General features: G+C 46.8%; 1 protein-coding gene across 1 annotated transcript in view; it reads left to right on the forward strand.

Moving 5' to 3' along the window:
- The first annotated feature begins 12,813 nt into the window (after nt 1-12,813).
- Nucleotides 12,814-13,382, forward strand: part of LOC126175603 (uncharacterized) — a 343,839-nt gene continuing 343,270 nt past the window's right edge. Inside the window, exon 1 of the mRNA XM_049922480.1 lies at nt 12,814-13,085. The gene's annotated coding sequence lies outside the window, so the exon portion shown is untranslated. The remainder of the gene's footprint in view (nt 13,086-13,382) is intronic.

The following is a 13,382-nucleotide window of genomic DNA, read 5'->3' on the forward strand; positions in this document are numbered from 1 at the left end:
ATTGAGGCGTGATATATTATAGTTGTTGCTGCTTTCGTCGTCAACGCTGCAATAGCAAACAACTGTCACTGGTATGAGAATGCAGCTTTAAGTAGTGATATTCTTAAGTAATTACTTCACCTAGTTCTTGCCATTTCAGATTAGTTCAAGTAACTGGGTTGCAGTCGTCTAGCATCTATGGTTCCCATAGAAACGCTCTAACAATAGCGAGAGTCTGAGGTGCAATTAACTGAATTTTTTAATTCAAAGAAGACAGAAATTGTTGTGCTCTTTATTATTGAAAGACTTTTGGAATTCGGATTTGTATCAATCATTTGTCTTCAGAAAAAAAACATGCTATACTGACTTATTTGATACACGCAAATTATTTCTAGTGTCGAAGGCATAATTGTTAGTCCGCCTGCTTAGCTGGGTGGTAACTTGCTCGCCTCCCATGCAAGTGGGCGGGTTCGATTCCCGGCCAGGTTGGTGATTTTCTCCGCTCGGGGACTGGGTGTTGTGTTGTCCTCGTCATCATTTCATCCTCATCACCGGCGCACAAGTCGTCCAATGTGACGTCGAATGAAATAAGACTTGCACTTGGCGGCCGAACTTCTCCCGGCAAACGGTGCCATATGCTCATTTCCATTCCCGTACCATTTAACATGGCGCCGAGAATAGAGGACGTCACATTTCATGTGTCATGCAAATGACAGGACATGAATATGGGGACACAAACAGAAAAGTAATGGAATGAACTTGGTAAGAGAATATCATGTGGAAGAAAGATTATCTTTTAAAAACAAGTTACAGGAAAGAAGATGAAGATACAAGGAGAAAGATGAAGACCCAAGAAAAAAGGAAGAAGCAATTTGGGAGATAAGGGGATTATATTTGTCCAGTTGGTGTTATAAATTCGGGTTTGGCGAACTCCTACGACGTCCAGCTGCAACTATTTTATCGAGACAGAAGCATCAGAGTCGTAATGCTAACCACCTCTCCTAATACACGATGCGACGAAGCAGGAGCAGTATTTCACTGGCGCATTTCGGGTGCCACCGACAGCACTCGCAGTTACTACTATCCTAACAAAACATATTATGCATCGTGAGTGAGAACTTCGACCAGATATTTTGCTTAACATTCAATGACCGTGGATGTGAGAATAGACATTTTCTGCGAGGAAAATATAGTAGGTGATACAACAGGAAGTCGGTACCAAGACTATTGTTTAGTTTAGAAAATGTTTATTTATTAGGGAGTAATACAGGGTGTATCCAAAAGAATTATTCGGATTGGCCCGTCTATATTTCTGAAACTAATGAACATAGACAATGAATTTTGTTTTTTAATGAATAGGAAATAGTTTTTTTTCCATAGCTTTTCATAGGTGTTCAATATGCCTCCCCTTGGGATACACGAATTCTTCTCACATTGAAGCGAATATGTCTTCAGCTTCCAATCTGCTGTTATGCGATGTCTCAGTTCATTCACATTATGACGGTTCACCTTGGAATGTAGCCTCGTCACTAAACACTAAGAGCGGAGGAAAACTATCATCCTCCATCTTGCCAAGAACGAAATTACAGGACTCCACATGTTGCTTGTTACCTTCACGAAGGGCTTGCAGTAGCTGAATTTTGTACGGTTTCACGTGTAAACGTCGCCGCAACACACGCTGGATGGACATCGGGGGCATGTTGAGCTGTCGAGCAGCATGGCGAACGGGTTTCTGCGGGCTCCTTGAAGAAACTATGGAGGATGCGTTCGATGTCTGTGTCGGATACTCGGGGACGGCGCGGCAATTTGCCTTTACACAAAAAATCTGTTTCACGGTATTGTTCATGCCATCGTCTAACGCTCTGTGCTATGGGAGGATCCACACCATACCTAGAACGAAAACCACACTGAACAGTTATTGCTGACCCACACTGCGCAAAACGTAGAACAAAAAACGCTTTCTGTGTCCCAACACCATTTTTACTAAAATTGAAGTGGGCGCATACTGCTACTACCTAGCGGGAACCATGTAAAACTCGAGAATTTGCTCTTTCCAACAGTATGCTGTTCAAGATCGTATCTCAAATAACATAACAGTTATGATTTTTTCCAAAACGGGTGATTCCTTTTGATACACCATGTATTTGGTCAATGAGTACTTATTTCTAATACACTCCTGGAAATTGAAATAAGAACACCGTGAATTCATTGTCCCAGGAAGGGGAAACTTTATTGACACATTCCTGGGGTCAGATACATCACATGATCACACTGACAGAACCACAGGCACATAGACACAGGCAACAGAGCATGCACAATGTCGGCACTAGTACAGTGTATATCCACCTTTCGCAGCAATGCAGGCAGCTATTCTGCCATGGAGACGATTGTAGAGATGCTGGATGTAGTCCTGTGGAACGGCTTGCCATGCCATTTCCACCTGGCGCCTCAGTTGGACCAGCGTTCGTGCTGGACGTGCAGACCGCGTGAGAAGACGCTTCATCCAGTCCCAAACATGCTCAATGGGGGACAGATCCGGAGATCTTGCTGGCCAGGGTAGTTGACTTACACCTTCTAGAGCACGTTGGGTGGCACGGGATACATGCGGACGTGCATTGTCCTGTTGGAACAGCAAGTTCCCTTGCCGGTCTAGGAATGGTAGAACGATGGGTTCGATAACGGTTTGGATGTACCGTGCACTATTCAGTGTCCCCTCGACGATCACCAGTGGTGTACGGTCAGTGTAGGAGATCGCTCCCCACACCATGATGCCGGGTGTTGGCCATGTGTGCCTCGGTCGTATGCAGTCCTGATTGTGGCGCTCACCTGCACGGCGCCAAACACGCATACGACCATCATTGGCACCAAGGCAGAAGCGACTCTCATCGCTGAAGACGACACGTCTCCATTCGTCCCTCCATTCACGCCTGTCGCGACACCACTGGAGGAGGGCTGCATGATGTTGGGGCGTGAGCGGAAGACGGCCTAACGGTGTGCGGGACCGTAGCCCAGCTTCATGGAGACGGTTGCGAATGGTCCTCGCCGATACCCCAGGAGCAACAGTGTCCCTAATTTGCTGGGAAGTGGCGGTGCGGTCCCCTACGGCACTGCGTAGGATCCTACGGTCTTGGCGTGCATCCGTGCGTCGCTGCGGTCCGGTCCCAGGTCGACGGGCACGTGCACCTTCCGCCGACCACTGGCGACAACATCGATGTACTGTGGAGACCTCACGCCCTACGTGTTGAGCAATTCGGCGGTACTCCACCCGGCCTCCCGCATGCCCACTATACGCCCTCGCTCAAAGTCCGTCAACTGCACATACGGTTCACGTCCACGCTGTCGCGGCATGCTACCAGTGTTAAAGACTGCGATGGAGCTCCGTATGCCACGGCAAACTGGCTGACACTGACGGCGGCGGTGCACAAATGCTGCGCAGCTAGCGCCATTCGACGGCCAACACCGCGGTTCCTGGTGTGTCCGCTGTGCCGTGCGTGTGATCATTGCTTGTACAGCCCTCTCGCAGTGTCCGGAGCAAGTATGGTGGGTCTGACACACCGGTGTCAATGTGTTCTTTTTTCCATTTCCAGGAGTGTAGATGATGACAGTGGAATCTGTTACCACTGCTGCTAGGAATTTATGGATTACTGGCTTATCATTATCAACAAGTGCAACATGTCTAGAGTGTGTATTTGCTAAGTATGGAAAAATATTTTTAAGCTAAAATTTTAAGCTGTTTCAAATACTTGCTTGTAATATTTACAATAACGGAAGAATTCGATACATATAAGCATAAACGGAGGGAACGTTTAAACAGAATGCAACAAAGCAGATAACGTATCCTAAAACAGCTTTGCAATATACACTGCTCTGCAGAACTTGAGGTAGAGGTAAATAATGTAACATAACATAGAAAGGACTCGGTGGAAATGAATGAAAGTGTGGGAACGTGTTGCCAAAGGTCTCCTAGTCGCGCACAGTAAGTTGGACGTCGCATGGGGTGACCGAGCGAGGTAGCGCAGTGGTTAGCACACTGAACTTGCATTCGGGAGGACGAAGGTTCAATCCCGCGTCCGGCCATCCAGATTTAGGTTTTCCGTGATTTCCTTAAATCGCTCCAGGCAAATGCCGGGATGGTTCCTTTGAAAGGGCACGGCCGACTTCCTTCCCTGCCCTTCCTTAATCTGATGAGACCAATGACCTCGCTATTTGGTCTCTTCCCCCAAACAATAAAAAAAAAAAAAAAATCGCATGGGGTGACGACAGCTGCCTGTAGCGCCAAACGGGGCTGGCCCCGCAACATGGAATAGTTGAAGCAACGTGAAAAGACAGAGACAGTTACAAGGAACTGTGATGGAATTCTTAATTACAAGACGGCCCAGAGAAAACATAAGGATGATTTCACATGGAGAAGAATTATCGGGAAACTGGAATAAGGACGAAGAATGATGAGTGTTGCCGAGGTGTCTGGTACTCCTCAAAGTATTGTTTCAGGTGCATGGGGAACTTTCTGAACCACAAGCTCTGCTGCCCAAAGGAGAGGAGATGGTTGACCACAGTGAACTGCCGCAGCAGCTGACTGCTACATTGCGCAACATGCAGGAAGAGACTCTCGTCAAACAGTGGGTGCAGTCGCTACCATATTCAATAGGACTGCGGGCGTGCAAGGTCACGCTCCACAATGGTACGGCGCCTGTATGGGGGTGGCCTGCTTGCCTGATGACCAGTAAGTTGTGTCCTGTCGACATCTGTACATCGGCGGCAACTTTTACGATGGAACCAAGAGCATAGATTCTGGATCAAAGAGGGCTAGGATTGGGTGCTCTTCTCTGATGAGAGCTGATTCTGATTGAATAGTGATTCCGGACGTTCCCTCACGGGGCGAGAGGTGGGAACACCTAATGCACCCAAGAACATTGTCGAACGTGATAGTTTTGGTGGTCCAGGTGTCAGGCTGTGGTAAGGCATGATATTGCATGGGCATACATCGAGTATAGATTTAAGTGTCAGGAAGTCGTTTCTGAAAGTATTTGTATGGAGTGTAGCCATGTATGGAAGTGAAACATGGACGGTAACTAGTTTGGACAAGAAGAGAATAGAAGCTTTCGAAATGTGGTGCTAGAGAAGAATGCTGAAGATCAGGTGGGTAGATCACGTAACTAATGAGGAGGTATTGAATAGGATTGGGGAGAAGAGAAGTTTGTGGCACAACTTGACTAGAAGAAGGGATCGGTTGGTAGGACATGTTCTGAGGCATCAAGGGATCACGAATTTAGCATTGGAGGGCAGTGTGGAGGGTAAAAATCGTAGAGGGAGACCAAGAGATGAATACACTAAGCAGATTCAGAAGGATGTAGGTTGCAGTAGATACTGGGAGATGAAGAAGCTTGCACAGGATAGAGTAGCATGGAGAGCTGCATCAAACCAGTCTCAGGACTGAAGACCACAACAACAACAACAACAACAACAACAACAGACCTCCAGATCTTTGAACATAGTACACCCACTGGTCAACCTTATTGCGACGCTATACTCCTTCCCCACGTGCTTCTGCCCATGGTGCGTTCAGTTCTGGCTTCATTTTCATGGATGATGATGCGCTGGCGGAGGAGCTCCTGGAAGGACAGGATACTCGTCGAATGGATTGGTCTGGCAGTTATCGCGACTTAAATCCTATCATCCCATTTAGGATGTGTGGGATCCGTTGAGGAGACATTTGGAGAACATCCACGTTCCAGCGGTTGTTAACCGCGCTGGTGGAAGAAAGAAACGTCCTACCACACGATCTCCGTACCCACCACGTGGTCAGCATAGGAACACGTTGTGGAACACGTATTGTCGTCCGTGGTGTTCAGACACCCTATTAAGAACCACGTTCTGCCTTTGGTAATGCCCAGAGAACCATCTTGATTCGCAGTGAGTTCAGTGAAAGTACTGTATTTGAATAAAAAATGTCATTTGTGTGCATCTCACAGCGTATTTCTTTCAGTTATCTTCTGTACTATACTGTAATGATGTATAGTCCTTCCATTTTGCTGTTACTCGGCAGTGACACATCATGTGAAAGTTACTTCCATCCTTACTTGAGAAATGATGGACCTAAGACGCTGAAGCCGAAGTAGGTTCTTCGAATCTTGCCCATGAGTGTAGATGATGATAAAGACGACGGTGAAAAAGTACTAGATCCAAGGGTTGTAAAGTCCAGAAATAGGTTCTGTGGTTATGTTAACATGGAAACTGATTATGATGCTAAAAATGTGTTCTGTTGTTGCGTTGATTTGGTGGAAGAGACCAAACGGCGAGGTCATCGGTCTCATCGCATTAGGGAACGATGGGGAAGGAAATCGGCCGCGTCCTTTCAAAGGAACCATGTCGGCATTTGCCTGAAGTGATTTAGGGAAATCACGAAAACCTAAATCCGGATGGCCGGATGCGGGATTGACCTGTCGTCCTCCCGAATGCGAGTCCAGTTGCGGCACGTTACCTTTTACCGCCCTGCCAGTGTCCAGCAATGTTCATTTGTCTAGCTACAAGCTGTAGTAGAAAATACTAGACCACTACTGTCTATTGCAGGTCACAACATACATAGAATTGTCCGGTAAACGGGATGCGGCTAGCAACTGAAATAAAAATTTTAACTTGGCAATGTAAATTTTCAGGTCTATTTTTATGATAAAGATCACAGTTAATACTACCAAGTCCGTACTAAGTGGCAACACAATGTAAAGTTCACACGCACTCCACAATCACACACGTAGCCAGTTTATGGTATTTACACCCGTTACCGAAATTAATAGATTGGTTCAAAAGGCTCTGAGCACTATCGGACTTAACATCTATGGTCATCAGTCCCCCTAGAACTTAGAACTACTTAAACCTAACTAACCTAAGGACAGCACACAATACCCAGCCATCACGAGACAGAGAAAATCCCTGACCCCGCCGGGAATCGAACCCGGGAACCCGGGCGTGGGAAGCGAGAGCGCTACCGCACGACCGCGAGATGCGGGCGAAATTAATAGAGTTCACCGGATCGTTTAGTTACGAAAATGCTCGCTCAAATGTTGTGCACTCTGCTCTACACATAATACCTGTTCCAGTCTTAGATGCACAACACGCCACGCGGTTTTAACTAACAGTCAAAAGCAATAATTTTGATATTCCGTCCGAAATTCCACACGACTTCCACTATGCCGTTCACTTAAATACACTTTGTACTACTTCGCGAACTAGCAATTAGCATTTTTCCGCGATTTTACAGTACTTTCGTCGGAGCTGCTTTCAATGAACCTTCAGCCCCCCCTAGATCACACCAAAGGCTTTGTTCCCAGCGTAGACTGGCGAGAGACTGCATTTTTCTGATTGGCTGATATCACAAACAGCAAATCAGGTTGCAATATTATCCCGCGCTAACCCGCGCTCTACTTCAATGACCAATCATAGTAAAACATTTCTTTCTATGGCAATTGCTAAATAAATAAATTTAGACAAGTATCAAATATAAAATTACTCCTTCTGAAATTACCGATTAATTTGTGTTCTACTCACGATTTATTAGTACCGTAAACTGACTGCACATTTAATTATAGTAAATCCCCTGTATAGTTTAACTGTAAAACAATTATAATTATGCAAATACAGTAAATATTAATCAAACGTAACTTTACAACATTGTTTTGACTACGACTGCTAACACTGTCCGTCAACTGCTGATCTCTGCCGCCTACTAGTACAACTATGTGTAGCTCTGTAACTCAGGTCCATGTCAGCTGGTGACATCTGTCGATGACTCATGCCTATAACGATATCGTCCTAACAAGTGACAGGAACGATGCGAAGGCGCTACGCCTCACAGTGTGCTAACCACTACGCCACCTCGCTCGGTATGTTCAGTATTTGCAGAGTATGAAATTACACGGGAGAATAACAGTAGTTGAATTGACAAGTCGATCTATTTTAAGCCAATCTACTGCAAAAGATATAAAGGAAAATGTAAATAAGGTAGAGGGTGTACCTCAGAAGGAAGTAGTACCTAAATAAAAAGATTTAAAAATCCTGAAGGAGAGAAGAGTTGCTGGAGTGGTCGGTAAACCAACTGCGCAGTTTTCTCGCAGCTATGGAACGATAGCAGGGTTAGCAGATGTGGTAAGGACGGCACCTTTTTCGACCACGCCGGCCGCGGTGGCCTTGCATTCTAGGCACTTCAGTCCGGAACCGCGTGACTGCTACGGTCGTAGGTTCGAATCCTGCCTCGGGCATGGATGTGTGTGATGTCCTTAGGTTAGTTAGGTTTAAGCAGTTCTAAGTTCTAGGGGACTGATGACCTGAGATGTTGAGTCCCATAGTGCTCACAGCCATTTGAATTTTTTTCTACCACACTTCGTGCGTAGCGCTCCTCACGCAGCTGTATGAAAGAACGGCACTTTTAAGCCTCCCGCCAGCACGCCGGGGCCGTGCTCGCTCTTCCATCGCTCGCTGTTCTCCAATGGGTGGCATCACGCATACACCAGAGGACGCTAAACTGAGATGACGTCACTGCTTGCGACTTGGATTGACTGGTGCGTCTCTTTCAGCAGCCGCAATACATAGCTTCAGCTCATTTTCAGGGCTTCTATAGACTTATCAAAATTAGTATGGAAGAGTGCAGTGATGATAATACATGATGTAGCAGAACGCTTATAAACATTACTAATATTCCGAGGCAATATAAGTGTATGTGATTTCAAGACTTTGTTTCTCTTAAGAAGTTTCTCTAGTTGTATATAAGTCACCATTACAGACGAACCTATAGCACTTCAAAGCTAGGCCGGCGAGGTGGCCGCTCGGTTCTAGGCGCTACAGTCTGGAACCGCGCGACCGCTACGGTCGCAGGTTCGAATCCTGCCTCGGACATGGATGTGTGTGATGTCCTTAGGTTAGTTAGGTTTAAGCAGTTCTAAGTTCTAGGGGACTGACGACCTGAGATGTTGAGTCCCATAGTGCTCAGAGCCATTTGAACCATTTTGAACTTCAAAGCTGTGTGTATCTCACTTATTAAGTGTACATATTGTAAACAAACTTATAGAAGTGTTACCTTTTTGTAGATGTCTGATGAACGAAATAGCAGTGCCTGTGTATTCAGCAAGTATGATGCAGTGCCCCTTCAGACACGCATGTGTTTCCGAAGGAACTTCTTAATAACACATGCACTGCTATTTCGTATTTATTCACCAGTACCAGACCCTCGACTCTCAGCAAACACGTCCTTCCTGGACGGGAATACACGTAACGTGTGAGTGCCAGTTGGGACACAAGGACGATAACACATAGAAGTTTAGGGCTGGCCGTGATTACTGCACGGATAGCCGAAGCAGTTACGGCGACCGCTCAGGCAAAGCAGAAAATCTGGTTCGAGTCCCGGTTCGGCATAAATTTTCATTATCATCATTCCAGTATACAGTCAAAGGTCGTTCATACTCGCAACTGCGAATACATTTCCTGGTAATATTTTAGACCTTGTAGCTATAAAAAGGGAGCACCTTATCGACGGTTTCGCCATAGAGAGCATGATGTCGTCACAGTGATTATGGTAACTGAAGTTAGTAAATCACTCAAGAAGTGTAGGAGAGTATTTCTGCTAGGAAGCGCAGATAAGCTGTTGTTAGCATCTTACTTAGACAGTGAACTGACATTATTTAGTTCCAATATAGCCGGCCGATGTGACCGAGCGGTTCTAGGCGCTTCAGTCCAAAACCGCGCGACTGCTCCGGTCGCAGGTTCGAATCCTGCGTCGGGCGTGGATGTGTGTGATGTCCTTAGGTTAGTTCGGTTTAAGTAGTTTTAAGTTCTAGGGGACTGATGATCTCAGATGTTAAGTCCCATAGTGCTCAGAGCCATTTGAACCAGTTCCAGTATGATTGACATAGACGAATTAGGGCAAATTTTAAACAGATTGTAAATTGCGCTCTGGAGAAGTACGTCACTAGTAACTAGGTTAAGGACGGAAGAGACCACCGTGGTTCAATAACGAAATTCGGAAAATGCTGAGGAAGCAAAGGCTGTTGCACCCTCGGTTCAAAAGAGAACGTGCAAATGACGACAAGCAAAGGCTAGTAGAGATTTAGGTTAGTAGAGATACGTGCGTCTGTAAAAGGATCCATGCGCGGAACACACTCAGCTATCCCTCACACCTGGCTGAGAACCGCAAAAATTTCTGGTCCTATGTAAAACTGCTAAGCGGCTATAAGGCTTTTCCATCCAGTCACTCGTTGACCAGTCTGCTGGGGCAGTAGAAGATAGCTAAAAGAAAGGCGATGTTTTAAATTTCGCGTTTAAGAAATTGTTCGCGCAGGAGAATCGAACAAACATCCCGTCGTTTGACCATTGCACAGACTCCCGTAAGAATGACATAGTAATAGTCCTCCCTGGCGTAGAGAAACAGCTGAAAGAGTTGAAAACACGTAAGTCGCTACGTCCGGATGGAACTCCAGTTCGGTTTTACATTGGCCCCTTACTTAGTTCGCCTTTATCGCGAATCTCTCGCCCAGCGCAGAGTCCCAAGCGTACGGGAAAGATCGCAGGTGACTGCTGTATATAAGAAGGGTAAAAGAAAGGATCCGCAAAATTACAGACCAATATCCTCAACACTGGTTTGCTGCAAAATTCTTGGACATATTCTCAATTCGAATGTAATAAATTTCCTTGAGACGTAAAAGCTTCTGTCCACAAATCATAACGTTTTTAAAAAGCATCCATCTTGCGAAACTCAGCCTGCCCTTTTTCTCATATGATATATTGTGAACCATGAATGAAGGGCAACATGGAGATTCCATATTTCTGGATTTCCGAAAAGCATTTGAAAGGTGCCCCACTGCAGTCTTTTAACGAAGGTAGGGGCATGCAGAATAGGATGCCTGATATGTGAATGGCTCGAGACCTATTAAGTAATAGAACGGCGAGTGTTTAACAGAGACATGGATACTATCAGGAACGCTCCAGGGAAATGTTATAGGACCGCTATTATTTTCTATATACATAAATGATCTGTCGCATAGGGTGGATAGCAGTCTGTAGTTGTTTGCTGATGATGCTTTGGTGTACGAGAAGGTGTCGTGGTGTCGTCATTGAGTGACTATAGGAGGGCGGGAATACAGTAGTGGAAATCAGTATAAAGGCAGCGTTCCTACACTGGCAGTATACGAAGTCTGAAGCATACATGTATCGAGTTTATTATAAAAGTAGTACATCCATATAAGACATGAACGCTCGTGACGGAATTACAAATCTTCTTTCATAACAAGAGTAACAAAATTAAGCGTTTGCATTTCCTGTATGGAAACTGGTATAAAGGCAGTCACCGTTCTCTTGTTATTCCATTGTTAGTACTTTGTCCAACTTCCGTTCTTCCCAGTTACCTCAAAACTTCTCGTCCGCAGCTCGTGGTCCTGAGCACGGGGTCCCGGGCCCGATTCCGAGCGGGGTCAGGGATTTTTACCTGCCTTGAGATGACTGGGTGTTTGTGTTGTCCTCATCATTTCATCATCATTCATGCACGGGGCAAGATTGGACTGAGAAGAGGTTGGGAATTTGTACGGGCGCTGATCACCACGCAGTCGAGCGCCCCACAATCCAAACATCATCACATCATCAAAAATTCTCTTCAGCATTGATTTTGTTAGGATTTGTAATTCTTGCAGTGAAATTGTCGCTCACTCTTTTCCTACCGCTCTTTTCAGCTCACATACGGCCTTAAATTGCCGTCCATCGCGACAAACACGCCTTGTAAGTATTCGCCCTAGGTTTTCCACGGGGTTAAAATTCAGGCCGGGGCAAATCATCTTCAACCACTATTCCAACCGGCCATGTTAATTTTACTGCAAATATCCATGCCTTTGTTCTGGTTTCCACCACTCTACACCTAACGGATGAGTGTAGTTTGTGACACATGGACGGTGACATATGGAAGTTTGTGTCTGGCCGTGGTTCGTGCACGGATAGCCGAAGCAATTACGGCGACTAGTCACGTGACGCGGGAAATCCGGGTTCGAGTCCTGGTTCGGCACAAATTTTCACTGTCGTCATTTCAGTATACATCCCAAGGTGGTACACATTCGCAATTGCGAATGCATTTCCTAATGTCTGATTGCCGCCCGTGGTGGCCGAGCGGTTCTAGGCGCTACAGTCTGGAACCGCGCGACTGCTACGGTCGCAGGTTCGAATCCTGCTTCGGGCATGGATGTGGGTGACAGGTTAGTTAGGTTTAAGTAGTTCTAAGTTCTAGGGGACTGATGACCTCAGCAGTTAAGTCCCATAGTGCTCAGAGCCATTTGAACCATTTTTTTAATGTCTGATTGTGTTTATTGATCACCACCATTAGCGAGACATCAGTTGTCACTTTAATGTGAGCGTAGGGAGCAATAAGATAACTTTTTGACACTCGTCCTTCCAGTTTCCCAATCGCGTCACGGAGGTAGGTCGCATTGAGCGATGACGTGTGAGATGAAACCTGGTGTGTGACACCGTTATCGCATTTTTTTTTTATGCCCGACTACTAAACAAACGACTGGATTGCCACAGACCAAAGTGGAGCCGATTCCCGCTTTCGGACGGTGCGGCTCTTCCTGGGGGCTGGTCGGCGCGTCGTTATACAACGAATGGGCTGTCCGAGCGCCGCCCGCAGGTGACCGGCAGCTGGTTCGCCTTGGCTGTTGCCGGACGTGTCCGCCGCAGAGGCGTGGCTGCCCGACTCTACCGGAGAAAGGAGAGCGGCGGCGCCCGCCGTTGCAGCGCGGGAAAGGTCGTGGCGGGGAGGGGGTGGCGGCAGGGGGAGGGGGCAGAAAGAGACAGCGGCCGGCTTTTTGCAGCCGCGGGGATTTCGACTCGTGCGGGCGAACCGACTGCCCGACCAGCGCTCTTCACCGCTGCCCCAGTCCGCCGACTCCTGAGGACACGCGAAGCTGCCGTGACCGCGGGGGATGCTCATTGCTCAGTGCCACCACCGGTGACGCTCCTCCGCATCTCAAGGGAAACCGACCGCGGCCAGTGCGACGTAGGGCGCGCATGTGAGAAGACAGTGTGTGCTGCACCTGCGCTGCCGACAGCTTATCTCGAGGGAGGAATAAACGACTAAGGTAGGCACGCCCGGTCGCCTTCTGTGTTACAGTTTACCGCTGCGTTTTCTAGCAAATGCATTCCCTTCCCCGTTTCTATTGTTGTCTCAATGATGATGTCGGCCCTTCTCAACAACTTTCATATGTACTTATCAAGTTCATTCCATATGAATCTTCATCCGATTCCCGGCGGGGTCAGGGATTTTCTCTGCCTCGTGATGGCTGGGTGTTGTGTGCTGTCCTTAGGTTAGTTAGGTTTAAGTAGTTCTAAGTTCTAGGGGACTGATGACCGTAGCAGTTAAGTCCCATAGTGCTCAG

Source organism: Schistocerca cancellata, chromosome 3, assembly GCF_023864275.1.
Source record: "Schistocerca cancellata isolate TAMUIC-IGC-003103 chromosome 3, iqSchCanc2.1, whole genome shotgun sequence".
NCBI classification, from domain to species: domain Eukaryota; kingdom Metazoa; phylum Arthropoda; class Insecta; order Orthoptera; family Acrididae; genus Schistocerca; species Schistocerca cancellata.